Here is a 12,890-nt window from a genome sequence, read left to right as displayed (position 1 = left end):
AACTAACTGTGTTTCTATATACTAGCAATGACCAATTGAGAATGATGCTTAACTCTCCTAAAGAGAAAAAAAATGAGATACGTTTAACAAGTAGTATAAGTCTTACACATTTAAAACTGCCAAACATCAACAAAACAGGTTAAAGACCTCAGCAAATGAAAATGTATCAAAGGACAATGGATTGAAACTAGTAATATTATTACGATGGCAATACTTCCCAAACTGATCTAAACAATCAATTCATTTCATGTCAAAATTTAAGTTGCCTTTATTGTTGTTGTTATTATTTGGCAGAAACAAACAGATAATCAATGAACAAATTTTTTTTTAAAAAAACCTCCACATTGGAAAACAATTCAGCAAATATAATAAGATTGATTTAATTAGTTAACTCATACTTTCACATTGGGATATTATCACTGATTACACAGAAATACAAACTACCAGGATTTCTACAAACACCTCTATGCATACAAATAAATACACCTAGAAGAAATAGATAAAATCCTGGACAATCACATCATCCTAAGGTTAAAGAAAAAGAAGTTAAATTTCCTGAATATGCCAATAACAAAGTCTGGGGTTGCAGCAGCAATTAATAGCCTACCAACCAAAAAAAAAGTTCAGGACTAGATGTATTCACAGCCAAATTCTACCAGAAGTACAAAGAGGAGGTGGAACAACCAACACAAAAACAGGGAAATTCTCCCTAACTTATTTAATGAGACAAAGAGAATCTTGGTTCCAAAATTTGGCAGAGACGCAACTAAAAACAGAATTGTAGGTCAATATCCATAAAGAACATTGATGTGAGAATCTTCCATAAAACACAGTCAAACCAAACCAAATATCATATCAAAAAGCTTATTTATCATGACCAACTCAGATTCATCCCTAAGATGCAAGGCTGGTTTGACATATGCAAATCTATAAAAGTATACCATCATGTATACATAACCAAAGACAATAACCACGTGATTATCACAACAGATGCAGGGAAGGCCTTGGACAAAACTGAACAGCTCTTTATATTAAAAAAAAAAAAAAAAAAAAAAAAAAAAAAAAAAAAAAAAAAAAAAAAAAAAAAAAACACCTCTCAATAAACTAGATCCAATAGAACATATCTCAAAATAATAAAGGCTATTTATGACAAACCTACAGCTAATATCATACTGAATAGAAAAATTATGTAATCATTCTCTTTGAAAACTTACAAAAGATAAGGAATCCCATTCTAACCACTTCTATTCAATGTAGTATTGCATGTTCTACCCAGGGCTGTTAGGCAAGAATAAGAAATAAAGATATTCAATTGGGAAAGGAGGAAGTCAAATTGTCTCTATTTGCAGACAACATGATTGTATATTTTGAAGATCCCATTGTCTCAGCCCCAAATCTCCTCAGGCTGATAAGCAATTTCAGCAAAGTCTCAAGATACAAAATTAATGTGCAAAAATTGTAAGCATTCCTATACACCAATAACAGATAGGCAGAGAGCCAAATCTCCAGTGAACTCCCATTCACAATAGCTATAAGCAGAATAAAACACCTAGGAATACAACTAACAATAGATGGGAAGGAACTTTTCAAGGAGAAGTATAAGCCACTGCTGAAGGAAATAAGAGAGGATACAAACAATAAAAGTATTCCATGTGCAGGGTCAGGAAGAATCACTATTGTAAAAATGGCCATAATGCTGTAAGTAATTTATAAATTCAGTGTTATCCTTATCAAGCTATCATTGACTTTCTTCACAGAATTGAAAAAAACTACCATAAACTTTATATGAAAATGAGAGAGCCTGCATATCCAAGAGGAATTCTAAGAAAAAAAAAATACAAAGCCAGCCATGCTACCTGACTTCAAACAATACTCCAAGTCTGCAGTAAACAAAACAGCATGGTATTGATACCAAAACGGATATATAGACCAATAGAACAGAATAGAGGCCTCAGAAATAATGCCACACATCTATAACCACCTTGTCTTTGAAAAACATGGCAAAAACAAGCCATAGAAAAAGGTTTCCCTATTTAATAAATTGTGTTGGAAAAACCAGGATGCCATATGCAGAAACCTGAAACTGGATCCTTCTATACACATTATACAAAAATTAAATACAGATGAATTAAAGATTTAAATGTAAGTCCTAACACTGTAAAAATTATGGAAGTAAATCTATGCAATATCCTTCAGAACATAGGTATAGACAGGATTCCATGACTAAAACATCAAAGGCAATGCCAACAAAAACCAAAATAGATAAACCAGATCTAATTAAACATAAGAGCTTCTGCACAGCAAAATAAACTATCTTCAGAGTGAACTGGCATCCAACAGAATGGGAAAGATTATTTTCAATCCATCCATCTGACAAATAACCAGAATCTACAAATGATTTAAACAAGTTTACAAGAAAAAATGATAAAATCACCCCATCAAAAAGTGTGTGAAAGAAATGAACAGGCACTTTTCAAAAGAAGACATTTATGCAGCCTACAAGCATATAAAAAATAGTTCATCATCACTGGTCATTAGAGAAATGCAAATCAAGACCACATTATGATAGTATCTCATTCCAGTTAGATTCATGATCATTTAAAAAAATCAGAAAACAATAGATGCCTGAGAGGATATGGAAACATAGAATACTTTTACAGTGTTGTTGGATGTGTAAATTGGTTAGACCATTGTGAAAGTGAGTAAGATAATTTCTCAGAGATGTAGCAATAGAAATACCATTTTACCCAGCAATCCCATTATTGGGTATATATCCAAAGGAATATAAAACATTCTCTTATAAAGACATGTGCACACCTATGTTTGCTGCAGCATTGTTTACAATAGTACAGATATGGAACCAATCCAAATGACTATCAAAGACAAAATTAATAGGGAAATTGTGGCACATATACCATGGAACTATGCAGCCATTTAGAAAGTATGAGTTCATGTCCTTTGCAGGGACATGGATGAAGCTGGAAACTATCATTTCAGCAGACTGACCAAGAAACAGAAACCAACCGCTGCATGTTCTCACTCATAAGTTGGTGTTGAGTAATGAGAATACATACACAGAGAGAAGAAAACATCACATACTGAGGCCTGTCAGGAGGTGTGTGGGGTGAGGGGAATAACAGGGAGTGAGGGAACTGAGGAGAGAGAACATTAGAAGAAATATCTAGTGCAGATGATGCGGGGAAGGATGCAACAAACCAGCAAGACATGTGTATATCTATGTAACAAACCTGCAAGTTCTGCACATGTGCCCACAAACCTAAAGAATCATAACAAAAATGAAAGAATTTTTAAAAAATAGTTTCTAAGGTATTTTAAATTGTGTTCTATGTTGCAATTACTTTAGAGATAACACATACTTCCATAAATCTCATATTTTCCCAGAATTCTGAATATTTTCCTTGAAAATAAACAAAAATGTTAATACTTTAAGTACATTTTTAAAAAAAAAATACTTTACATACTTTTTTTAAAGTATGAAAAAGTCCTTTCTGAAGAAATAATTAGCCCATAGGCATTTGTATGTAAAAATTCAGGTTTACGTTAAAAAATAATGATTTTCGCAGGTCAAGCTGCTTTGTTTGCCTATGGTATTAGAAAATTATCATATATATGGTTTCCCAATCATATTAGAATATTAAGTACATGTATATACTTTAGTTTTATAAGACTTTTGTTGTTTTCTCATAAAGTGATTAATTATTCTAAGCTTTCTCCATATTGTTAACTTACTGATCAAATTAACTAACATCACTTTTACATGATCATGATTGAGAAAATTGTGAAATTATGTTTTCAATCAAAATGAAACAGGATTTTAAAATGTTTTAAATATATTCTATAATGTTTCTGCTTAAAGTTTAGTTATTAGATATAGTAGCAGTGACAATTGATAATATTTTAGCAGAGACACTAGTAGGAAAATAAGATTATGTTTACAAAATGATGAAATGTGTTTTAGTTTATCAAGGAAAACATAATAGTTATTCTAAACTAAAATATCTAATGTTTTCAGAATACAACAGAGGATAGTGAAATAAAATCTTGAATGTATTTTCAAAAATTGAATGTACATATAAACTTGTAGAAGGTTTTCAGAAATTTAGTTTTAAATCTTGTTTTAATTAATTGCAAAATTTCATCTAATAAATACAATACGTTGTCTTAAATTTTTGACAAAAATCTTATCACAAAATAGTATCCATCAAGACTGTCTGATAATAAGAATATATACATATAGCAATGCGCTAGAGGTGACAGTCCCAAATATACTTTCAGATTTACTGTCAGTTTATTTTCAACAGGGCTGACAGCATGGTTCAAAGAAGAAATAGAAACCAAAATCACAATGAGATTTCATTCATTCACATTACAAGCTATGATTTAGAAAGACAGTAGAAGTAAAGAAGAATGTGGAGAAATAAGAATGCTGAGTAAGATACTGCAGCTACATTGAGAAACAGTGTGACTGTTTCTCGAATGTCAGTCTGACAGGCTTACAATTCCTCACTTAATGCCAGGAGTTGGAGACCAGCCTGACCAAGCTGGTGAAACCCTGTCTATACTGAAAAATACAAAAATTAACTAGGCTTGGTGGTGGTCTTCTGTAATTTCAGCTACTTTGAAAGACAGACAAGAGAATCACTTCAAAGTTTTAGGCAGAAGTTTCAGTGAGCAGAGATTGTACCAATGAACTTCTGCATGAACAAGAGTAAAAATCTCAGAAAAAAAAGGAGAGAGGGAAGAAAAGAAAATCATTTAGGCAATACTTTCTAATTTAGTTCATGTGAAAAACATTTACAATAGCTGACATCAGATCTGATCATAATTCAAGTCTTTCTATATATTCTTATATATTTTAGTTTATAAGTTTAAATAATTTACATATAAATATATATTTCCATTTTATACTGCAGATTAAATATTTTGATACAGTTAAGTTTTTTTGTTTGTTTGTTTGTCTGTCTGTTTGTTTGTTTGTTTATTGAGACAGTGTTTTACTTTGTTGAGCAGGCTGGAGTGCAGTGGAACAATCTTGGTTCACTGCAACTTTCACCTGTCAGTTTAAGAAACTCTCCTTGCTTAGCCTCCCAGTACCTTGCTAAGCTGGTATTATAGGCATTGGCCACCATACATGGCTAATTTTTATTGTTGCTGTTGTATTTAATGAAACATGTTTCACAGTGTTGGTCAGGGTAAACGTGCATTCTTCACCTCAAATAATTCACCAATGTTGACCTCACAAAGTAATGGGATTTCAGGTGTGAGCCATTATGCTGCCCAGCCTACAGTTAAATATTAATCACCTTCATACATTTTTAAATGTCATTTGATCCTCCATTTGCAAAAATAAGTAAAAAGCTAAATGAAAATATGCTTTGTATACTATTAACCTAAAATATAAACTCTATCATGAAAGATTCCTAAAAAGTGTAAAAACATCCATGAAAACTCACATTAAAAGAAACTTAGGTAATTTCAATCTAGAATAAATGTTAATTTATATGTGGTTCATAAATGTGAAGAATTATTTTGCAAAACATAATTATTTTGCAAAAAAGAATTATTTTGCAAAACATAATTATTTTGCAAAAAAGAATTATTTCGCAAAACATCTTTTCTAAAGTTGATAAGTTGAATTTTAAAAAGTAACATTTGTCAACAGTTAGCTCTGAAATTCACATAGAAAAACAAACTTGACATTACCTAAAACATTTAGTGAAAAGAAAGTGAAAAAATATAATTTGCTGCCATATTATATATTTGTTCACATATATAGCAACAAAGAGTTTAAAAATATGAGTAAGACACCTGAAAGTAACAAATGAAATGCTGTTATAGTACCTTAAATATAATAAGAAAACTATTTTTAAAGTTGAGTTATCTTTAGTCTGGCAGTTAAATTAAGTAGTAAATAATTTCTAATTTTTGGTAAAAACATATTTTTTTTTCGATTTTTAGAAAAACTGAAAGTAAATTACCCAATTAACCTCTGTCCTATTTCACTCTTGCCTACATCACAAACTTAAAGAACTAAACAAATTAGACATATACATGTATGCAGAAGTTACTAAAATATAAATTTATGTATAGCAGCAAAACTCTGGTAATTTATTATATAAACATTTTAAAATTTCATAAGAAAACATTATGAACAGCTGAATGAAAACGTGTTCATGTTAAACTTTCAAAGAAATCAACTGATGTTGAATTTTGGAAATCAACAATGAAATTTCCAATGTTAAAAACTATTTGAAAAACCTAGAAGAGGGTAGTTTTTCATTAAAAAGGTAAACATAAATGTGTATAAAATTCTGCAAAAATACGTAACCTCATTATTTAAGAAAATAAGATGTAGTAACAAAACAGCAACTCTTTCCATACACTCAGTTTTGGGTAAGAAAAAAATCAACACATAGTTTACTGGCACATAAATATAATATATAAAATATACAAAAAATAATATAATTCATTGAACTGACATTTGAGGGCAACTTTATAGTACATAATTAGTAGACACTCTTATTTCAACACAAATATAAAAATGTTACTGAATTGTTTGTAATACTAAAATTTTTATAATAACATAAATATTCATCAAAAACAAGTTTATTCACATATTACTGAAAATTGCTAAAAAGTTAAAAAATAATTTTGTGATAAATAGTAAAAGACTGTCATATAACATTTTCATTTTATGTATGTAAAAGCTACAAAGACACAATAGAAAAAGGCCATAAATGGAGGCTCAGTCTTGTAATTCCAGCACTTTGGGAGCCTGAGGTGGGTGGATCACAAGGTCAGGAGTTTAAGACCAGCCTGACCAACATGGTGAAATCCCATCTCTATTATAAACACAAACATAGGCTGAGCATGGGTAAGTTCATGCCTGTAATACCAGCTACTCAGGAGGCTGAGTTTGGAGAACCCCTTGCACCTGGGAGGCAGAGACTGCAGTGACCCAGAATTTGCCATTGCACTGCAGATCCTGGGCAACAAAGGAAGACTTTCACTAGAAAATAATAATAATAATGAAGAAAGGAGAAGGAAGGAGAAGGAGAAGGAGAAGGAGAAGGAGAAGGAGAAGGAGAAGGAGAAGGAGAAGGAGAAGGAGAAGGAGAAGGAGAAGGAGAAGGAGAAGGAGAAGGAGAAGGAGAAGGAGAAGGAGAAGAGAAGGAGCAGAAGAAATAAAGGAAAGAAAGAAAATGAAGAAAGAAAAAAAGAAAGAAAGAAATGAAAAGTTTAAATAAACTATAAGAATACTATGAAAAAAATGAAAACATTATGAGAAATACAGCCCACTCTCTCCTCAGCAATACATGTTGAATATAACAATAATGCAGATTGCCCTTTACCGCCTGTCCCAACCACTGCCTTCTCCTCTGGACTCACAAGATGACCTCTGCAGTTTATTTTTGGAAAACACTCATGAAATTATGTACATAAAGAAAAGGTCTCAGAGTTTAGCATTGGAATTTCCACAGTCTCTAATTCAAAGTAGAAAGTGAAAGTAGTTAAGAGTCACTGGACAATAGAATTTAGGCATGTATTAGTGATTAAGTGAACGTGTGTTTTTCATACTCACAAAGAGGGTGCCTCACTAATCTGAGTAACAAAAAACATAAGGGATTTTTGTCCCTTTGAGACTCCAATTAAACATGAAGCAATTTCTCCTTCTGTTCTTTAACTGCATGCTGAGATTTGTAATATATTAATAACAATTAACCATTGTCATACCCCACTGGTAAGCAACTGACTTTCTCCTCTGAAAATCAGGATCAAGGGGGGAAGTTTCTAGGTTCAATACATGGAAAAACCATACTCGGCGTCAACAAATTTGTATTAAGAATCCCCACTAGGCAGGAAGAGAGAGCAAGGCATGTTGAAGTTGCTGATTCTAGAAGATGAAGGCTTGCCCTTACCTTTCTTTTTTGTTTGCTACCTTCATCGATTTAAAATATGTTCAAAAGTTAATGCTCTTGATCACCTCCTTAACAGCACCATTTCTGGTCTCATTTTCAACACTATCATCTTTTAAATTTCTCTTTTCCATTATTATTCTCCCCAAATTTTTTTGGTTTGTTTTCTTTTCTCCTTTTCTTTTTTCTTTTCTTTTCTTTTCTTTTTTTTTCTTTTCTTTTTTTTTTATTCTTTTATATCTTTTCTTTCCTTTTATTTTATTTTCTCCTTTCCTTTCCTTTCCTTTCCTTTTTTCTTTTCTTTTCTTTGTTTAGAGGCAGTTTCACTGTTGTTCTTTACTAAAGAGCAATAGCACAATCTTGGCTCACTGGAACCTCCACTTGCTGGAACCTCCACTTACTAGATTCAAATGATTGTCCTGCCTCAACCTTCTGAGTAGCTGAATTAGGAATGAAACTCTGTCTCTATTAAAAATACAGCACTCCTATTTTTGTTGTTATTGTTGTTGTTTTTAGTAGAGACAGGGTTTCACCACATTAGGCAAGCTGGTCTCCAACTCCTGTTATCATGTCATCCACCTGTATCAGCCTCTCAAAGTGCTTGGACTACAGGCATCAGCTACCATGCCTTGCTTGTTTCTCTTACTATTTTTCCTTAGATCCACTCAGGTTTCTCCTTAAAAACATGGAATCAAAACTAAAATCTACTCCCAAACCAGATAATGTCTTTACAAAGAAGAGAGAAAATGAAAATAAATTTATTGTAAAATTAAATATGCATTTAACAAGAGCATAATATGTACCACAGCCTACCAGTGAAGAGGTCAGAATTCTTACCCTTTGACATTGTTAGGTGGATCGAGCTTTTTTGTATTTGTGTACTTCAGATAAAATTGCTTATTTTCTTGCATCTTTATGACTAAAGTTAGGCTTGAGGTTTGGAGTCAGGTGGCAACTTTAGCTGGGCCATCTCTGACTGAAAACAGCAAGGCATTCTTTCTTTCCACAGAGTCACCTATCTTAGCTCCCTCAAATGCTCAGCCACAATTTGACTTAGATTTTTCTACATTTCAGGTGATTTCTTCTTGTGATACTCCCAGTAACTCCATATTTTCTTCACACCCTTATCTCATCTTTTCCTGCTCTCAATAATCAATAATACCATCCCATCACAAAAGAAGCCTGCAATCCCTTCAAATAGGACAACACAAAAAATCCACAGTAAAGCAAAAAGAAATATATAATTTTTTTTAATTGAAAAACTGTGAAAATTGATTGTTCACGTCTGACAGAAACACGTTTCTTTTTCAAAAGAAATTTAGTGATTTGGGCATTTTTGTTATAAACTGTTAATATGTAAAATTCTGAATGAAATTTAAAAAAAAAATTCCCTAAACCTAAACTATATTAAACCAAGACAACCTTCTAACAATAACACCACCTTCCACTATAAGAGAACCACCTCTTACAATAAAAAAAATCAAAAATAATTATTTCTGCTTTCTGCACATGGCTAGCCAGTTTTCCCAACACCATTTATTAAACAGGGAGTCCTTTCCCCATTGCTTGTTTTTGTCAGGTTTGTCGAAGATCAGATGGTTGTGGGTATGTTGTATTTCCTGTGAGGCCTCTGTTCTGTTCCATTGGTCTATATCTCTGTTTTGGTACCAGTACCATGCTGTTTTGATTACTGTAGCCTTGTAGTATAGTTTGAAGTCCGGTAGTGTGATGCCTCCCGCTTTGTTCTTTTTGCTTAGAATTGACTTGGCTATGCGGGCTCTCTTTTGGTTCCATATGAAGTTTAAGGTGTTTTTTTCCAGTTCTGTGAAGAAGGTCATTGGTAGCTTGATGGGAATAGCGTTGAATCTGTAAATTACTTTGGGCAGTATGGCCATTTTCACGATGTTGATTCTTCCTAACCATGAACATGGAATGTTTCTCCATCTGTTTGTATCCTCTCTTATTTCGTTGAGCAAACAGGACCCCTTCCTGACACCTTACACCAAAATTAACTCCAGATGGATTAAAGACTTAAACATCAGACCTAATACCATAAAAACCTTAGAAGAAAATCTAGGCAAAACCATTCAGGACATAGGTGTAGGCAAGGACTTCATGACCAAAATGCCAAAAGCAATGGCAACAAAAGCCAAAATAGACAAATGGGACCTAATCAAACTCCACAGCTTCTGCACGGCAAAAGAAACAGTCAGTAGAGTGAATCGGCAACCAACAGAATGGGAAAAAATTTTTGCAGTCTACCCATCTGACAAGGGGCTGATATCCAGAATTTACAAAGAACTAAAGCAGATCTACAAGAAAAAAACAAACAAGCCCATTCAAAAATGGGCAAAGGATATGAACAGATACTTTACAAAAGAAGACATACAGGAGGCCAACAAACATATGAAAAAATGCTCATCATCACTGGTCATCAGAGAAATGCAAATCAAAACCACATTGAGATACCATCTCACACCAGTTAGAATGGCGATCATTAAAAAATCGGGAAACAACAGATGCTGGAGAGGATGTGGAGAAATAGGAACACTTTTACACTGTTGGTGGGAATGTAAATTAATTCAACCATTGTGGAAGACAGTGTGGCGATTCCTCAAGGACCTAAAAATAGAAATCCCATTTGATCCAGCAATCCCATTACTGGGTATATATCCAAAGGATTATAAATCATTCTACTATAAGGACACATGCACACGAATGTTCATTGCAGCACTGTTCACGATAGCAAAGACCTGGAACCAACCCAAATGCCCAACGATGATAGACTGGATAGGGAAAATGTGGTACATATACACCATGGAATATTATGCAGCCATCAAAAACGATGAGTTCACGTCCTTTATAGGGACATGGATGAACCTGGAAACCATCATTCTCAGCAAACTGACACAAGAGCAGAAAATCAAACACCGTATATTCTCGCTCATAGGCGGGTGTTGAACAATGAGAACACGTGGACACAGGGAGGGGAGCACTACACACTGGGGTCTGTTGGGGGGAAATGGGGGAGGGGCGGGGGGTGGGGAGGTGGGAAGAGATAGCATGGGGAGAAATGACAGATACAGGTGAGGGGACGGAAGGCAGCAAAGCACACTGCCATGTGTGTACCTATGCAACAATCTTGCATGTTCATCACATGTACCCCAAAACCTAAAATGCAATAAAAAAAAAAAAAAAAAAAAAAAAAAAAAATAATTATTTCTTTCTTTCACATATATTCAACACTTACCAGTGCCTATAAGCTAGAATATTAATATACTGCCTTTCAACCATGAACATATAAAAATTTTTGCTGTAAAAGGAGCATAGTTATTTTTCAAAGAGAAGATATATTTTATTCAATACTAATATTAATTCATAAATTTCAAATTCTGTTGTATAATGATATCATTATGTTTCAGGACACAAATATCATTTCTTAAAAAAACTTCCTTTCATAGTTATTTGACACTGTGAGTAAAAAAAAAAAAAAATCACTCATAGCTGGGTATTCAACAGTGAGAACAGTGAGAATACATGAATACAGTGCGGGTAGCATCACACACTGGGGTTTGTTAGGAGTTGGCTAGGAGAAGGACAATTTCAGCCCTGTCTTTTCCCATTTAATATCTTTGGCCTTATTTCTTTCCTCAAAATAAAAGGTTCTCTCCCTCTTGAGCTATTTAACACTCCTAAGTCACAGATATCACTCCTTTCAAAAGGTTCTTATCTAACCTATTAGTTTTCTTCTCTGTCTGTCTTGGACAAGCAGCAGTGCTGTAACACAGTACATGATATATAAATGTAGGCATCTGTGTGTGTGTGTGTATATGTGTATATACACATATATACACATATATATGTGTATTAGTCAAAGTTGATTATGGATTTAAAACCATGAAATCTGTTTTATTGTCAAAAAGAAACAGTAATGGTTATATGACATTACTTTTTACCCTTTGTTTTTTACTACCCCTTTTCTTTAAAGTGTGGGTTACAGTTGTATTCACTAGAGATGCAATAGTTTTGTCCTACTGATGCTAGTGTCATTGGTAATCACTTTAACAGTCATGCTTTCCTTTTTTTATCTAGTTAAAATTTTTCTCCTTCTAAAAGCTTTTTTTCGTCTTCTGCTTTGACTGTCAGGTTCATGTTTGAAAGAACTAGATATATGCTGATATTTTCTTTAATTGAAGCAGAATTCTAATTTATTATGCTAAAATGAATTACACTGGGGATCCCATATGCACAACTTTTTAGGAACAGCATTTCTAGTGATTTGGCATATTATACAATTTCTTGTGTCACAAGTTATGGCTTCACAAAATTTAACATTCAGTTTTCTAGGACAGCTGGTGTTGGAATGGCATATGGATTTAGACAATCAGATTCCTCAGGTTGGAGACCTAATGTTGCAATTCTACTATATGCATGTATTCTCAAGTCGTGTCTAAATATTAAGTGTTTGACGTCAATGATCTGCATAGGGAACGCTGATTTCTTATCTGGCATTCCATGACGCACAACAATGGTCATTTCACCTATATCTATATGCTATTAAGATATATACCACTTTTTAGTTCTCAAGCCATATTTTCACAGAGTAATGTGACAGATGTGATTAAATGCTGAACATAAAGAATGTTTAGAAAAACCGAGTCAGGTGTGGCTCATGCCTGTAATCATAGCACTTTGGGAGGCCAAGGCAGGTGTATTATCTATGGTAAAACCCCATCTCATTTCCAAATACAGAAACTAGTCAAGCATGGTGATAGACACTTGTAATCTTACTTATTCAAGCGGTTGAGGTAGAAGAATTGCATGAACACAGGAGGTGGAGGTTGCATTAAGCTGAGATCTTGCAATTGGATTCTAGCCAGGGTGACAGAGTAAGACTATATCCCAAAATAATCAACAGTGAAAACAAGAAGATTTCTAAAATAATAAAACCTG

The sequence above is a fragment of the Saimiri boliviensis genome, chromosome Y, assembly GCF_048565385.1.
Source record: "Saimiri boliviensis isolate mSaiBol1 chromosome Y, mSaiBol1.pri, whole genome shotgun sequence".
Classification (NCBI taxonomy): Eukaryota; Metazoa; Chordata; class Mammalia; order Primates; family Cebidae; genus Saimiri; species Saimiri boliviensis.
This window is presented reverse-complemented; position numbering follows the sequence as displayed.